This window comes from Bidens hawaiensis, unplaced genomic scaffold (genome assembly GCF_021521415.1).
Source record: "Bidens hawaiensis isolate Kalapana, Puna unplaced genomic scaffold, B.hawaiensis_p1.1 tig00031514_1, whole genome shotgun sequence".
Lineage (NCBI taxonomy): Eukaryota > Viridiplantae > Streptophyta > Magnoliopsida > Asterales > Asteraceae > Bidens > Bidens hawaiensis.
Window position 1 is genome coordinate 35,300 of NW_027495328.1, and position 4,552 is coordinate 39,851.

A 4,552-nucleotide genomic window follows, 5' to 3' on the forward strand; every position below is an offset into this window, starting at 1 on the left:
AAAATAAAAATGCAAACTTTAATGTAAACGAGAGAAAGAAGACACCAAATGTTGTAGATCTGGAAGAAAAATGAAGAAACAGAGCTGCTGATGTCACAGATCAATGAAACAGCGCTTCAGCTGACATAATTATTCATCTTCAAATCTTCAACAACAAGCAACGATTCTTCACAAAAATAGCAGGTTAATGCTTTGATACCACTTGTCGGTCCTGTATAACGATCACTATGCCACTGTCTCAACCCACACCGTTAGGTGTTGACAAGAGGGTTAACGACTTACTATTTAGGGTAAGAACATATATCCTATTAACAACGGAATCACTAAAATAATATATGTTTCTTGAAAATACTAAAGTTAACAAACACAGACTGTTACTCAAAATATTTCCATTTATAGAAAGATTTATACAAATGAGAATCAATCAGGGTTTCAGAAAGGGAATGTTTTTGTCAGTACGTAATAAAGAACAGTCGTCACAATCAAAGTCAGGAATAATATCAGGTCGTCTTAATCGTATCTCTCGTCCCTTTTTTAGGCGTGCCCTAATTATTCTATTTATAGGCCTACCCTGTCAGTTGTCATTACTTCTAGAAACCCTAATTAATGATACATATTTAGAAAAAACATATTACAAAAGATTCTAACCCTAAAACAGGTCTTCGGGTAAGCTTTGCAGCTTTTGTCTTCTTCGAGCAGACCTGGTAACCGAAGTGTGCTTGGGAATAGTTCTCCCCGTAGCCTTTACATAGAACATTTTCCTTAGAAAATACTCACCTAGGAGACTTCAATCTTCTTGACCATAGCAAACTTTGCTCGATATGGTCCTACGAGCAAACCTGTTCTTCAGAGATCCCTTCAATTCATTGTAAATAAATAACTTATTGAACAAACTCAAGTATGCTGGTAACACGATAGACTTGTGCTTGTAGCACTGTAGCTTGCTCGGAGTTGAACCTTGCCCGATAAAGTCCTTAAGATATTTCCTTATCAACTTTCTTCAAGCATGCTCGAACCACTATTTATTAATAATAAACCTTGCTAGATCGTCCAAAATACTTGGTTTCTTTATCTTAGTTTAGCCAAGAGCTTGCTCGGAAACAAACCTTGCTTGGCTTGAAGAACAACCTTGCTAGACAAAGTCCACCCTTCTTGGATTAACATTTAAGAAGACTTCAAGAAGATAACCTTGCCCGAAAGGCAAAATACCTTTCTAGGGTAAGTAAAAGCTTGCTCGGAGGCCTAAGTGTGCTCGGTGTCCACTTAGTCAATTCCAAGGAGGTTGAGAAGATTCCAATCTTATTTAAGCCTTTTCTCATCTCAACACAATAAGGCAAACTTGTGTGAGCATTACAAGTATCTGCTACACGTTTTGATTCATTGCCTTGGAGGAACAATGGCTGGATATGACGAGTGCTGGGTGATGTTATAGTCGGTGTTTTTTGCACTTGTATTGAACAAACCGTTCAATTTCTCAAAATGGTGTTTTATCATTTAAAGGAGAACAACACGACACACAAGAACAAGTTTTTAATGTATCCCAGGTTTCTGTAGATGATCACATACCACTTGCAGCCTAATTTAGTCAAAGATTTGTCGATTCGAGCTGATCGTATTGTGTTATATCACATGAAGAAGACTCAATGAGGAGAATCAGGGTTACCATGGTTAGGTGGATAAGAAGATGCCATGTTTCAAGTGTTTGATTGGGCATCTGGCTCGTGTGGATTATGTAGCTCCACCTGATAATTGTTGGACCCATGATGATTCGGATTTCGAACATGAAGGTGGTGAAGGTGGGAACGATGAAGGTGGTGATGGTGGTCCGGGAGGTGATGGTGATGGTATTGCAGTGGCATCACGTAAACATAAAGCGAAGGGATAGGTTGTTGCTTCTGAAAAGCCTGAGAAAATGAGAACCCGTAGAGGATATGGTGTTGAGATAAAAGAACCACAATCATAAGTACCGAGGATTGTGGTATCTGCTCCTAATGTATCTATTGTATCTACTCCACCAACACTAGTGCTAACACTTGTGAAAACGACATTGACTGATCCACGCTTCTCGTCAATTCCTCAATCAATGTTATCTATGATGTCGTCTTCGCAAAAAGTGGTGGCTACTACAAGTCCAGCAAATGTTACATCTGATGAACTTGATACATCTTCAAGAGAATTAGATGGTTTCCGACAAACAATTCCAAGAGCAGATGCGGGCAGATCAACGACAGATGGTGAGATAGTTGCAGTATGTTCAGAAGGAGAACAATGAGTTAAAGGCCCTAGTTACTGCTCAGAGGGGGGGGAGGTTGGATAAACAGGACGAGATTATCCTTCAATTTCCATGCAAAGAGGATATGTTGAAGAAATTGAGGGGTAATGATGATGATATGGATCCAGAGGTTGGAGGATTTGATCAATAATTAGGTGTTGGTACCTCATCATCTAGGAATGTTTATGTTGAAGGTGACTCAGGGAAGCAATTAGTGATGTATCATGATTCCACTAATATGCAACCTGTGAATACGCTTAAGGTAAATATGGTTTTACTTGTAAATGATAGGGGGATTGTTATAAGTATGGTGAATGTTGATATAGAAAGGGAATTTGTTGACCACTTATTAACAAAGGAATAAATCACCTTGCTTCTTAATTCAAAGGAAGAGGCGGTGGATGAATTGGAGAGACAAGAGGGCGTTAAGGTGATGGACATTTAGGAGGTGAGATTTTATAAGAGTGGTCCATCTAGGAATACGTCTTTTGATTATGATTATGTGGAGGTTGAAGATGTGACAGCTGAAGAATATCCTGACTTGTATACTAAGTTCACCAATTCTGATGAAGGAATTCCATTCTTCATGACTGAGCATTTTCACGCAAATTAAGACCGTCTAAAAAAGGGGAAAGAGAAAGTAAAATGGAAGGCAAAAGTATCTGAGATCGAGTCACAAGCGTCAGATGGTATGGTTACACATAACACGTCGAAGATGAACAAGATGATCGAGGCACTAAGATATGCTGAACATGAAGATTTTAAGCAGTAAAAGGCTCGAGATTCATCATACCAAATGAAGAAGTTTGTAGCAGTCAAGATAGTCAAAGGTAACATTATCATATGGATGTACGAACCTGAGCTGAAGGTATGCATCGTGAAGTGGGAGAACGGGGTTCAGTATTTTAAAAACATTGCTGATGTGCTTACCATGCAACGTTGGGATGTTCGTGCACTAGCTACCAAGTCGCTCATGAACCGAGGAGGAAATAAGATGGTTGATTGGTTCTACCTTCATTTGGTACATGAGGTAAATTATGGATGCAAATTATTCAAAACACAGGTGTCTACGCGTAAATATATCGATGGGATCAATATGCGTACCGGTTGGAGGAATCTGGTACTTAACGTAAAGCCGCTAAGTACGTTGAAAAAGGTTCCTATAAAAACTTTTCATCTAAGTCTTTATAAGAAGTTTAATCGGTGGTATAAGGGCAACAAGACTGGCGAGGCAGTAATTGTATTGGGTACAGGTTTGAAGACCAAGTTCATTAGAGTAATTAACCCCATGTGGCTATTTAACCTGTTTGAATCCGACAATGAAGTATTATACATTTAGGATAACGTAAACGACGAGCATACTAAGTAGTTCAAGAAGGTTATACGTGTATGCTATGCATTTGGGATACATAGTTGTGCTGATTGGAGGACTAGCATGTTCAGAAAATGAAGACACAAAGATCCAGAGACGAGGCGGAGTTTATTGATACATCGTTTTGCGTCTCGATCTTTGTTTTAAGTATTTTGTGGTTAGACTAATGTAAAAGGGTCATTTGGCAAATGTATTAAAGTTACATTCATTAATGTAAGGCTCATTCGTGAGAGTAGCTAATAACGAATGAGCTACATGTGTTTATTCGACATCATTCGTTAGGGGATCTTAACGAATGTAGGTAACGTGTGTGTTCATTCATTTAGTTATCGAATGATAGTAATGTATTGATAGCGAATGAGACTCATTCTTTAGGAAATGTCTAACGAATGAGCTCATCATCTATATATACCATGTATGTTTATTTCTAATTAACAGTTCTTGTTTATTCTAATTTCCTCTCGTTACTATGCTCTAATATCCTCTCAATACACGCACTTACACACAGTTAGCGTAATCAATCCTAAACCTAAATGTATTCATATCAACAGACTAGATCCGTAACGTAATAAGCTAGCAATCGATCAGATCAAGGCTTCTCAATTGTTCTTGTATTTTTCATCGTTTTAAGTTTTTTATAATTTAGTGGCATTCACGCATTTGATCCATGTTTGGATCCCATGTTAGTCTCAGTTATTCTCTCTCTCTCTCTCTCTCTCTCTCTCTCTCTCTCTCTCTCTCTCTCTCTATCTCACGTAATCAATCCTAAACCTAACTGTATTCATATCAATAGACTAGATTCGTAACGTAATAAGCTAGCAATCGATCAGATCAAGGCTTCTCAATTGTTCTTGTATATTTCAAAGTTTTAAGTTTTTTATAATTTAGTGGCATTCACGCATTTGATC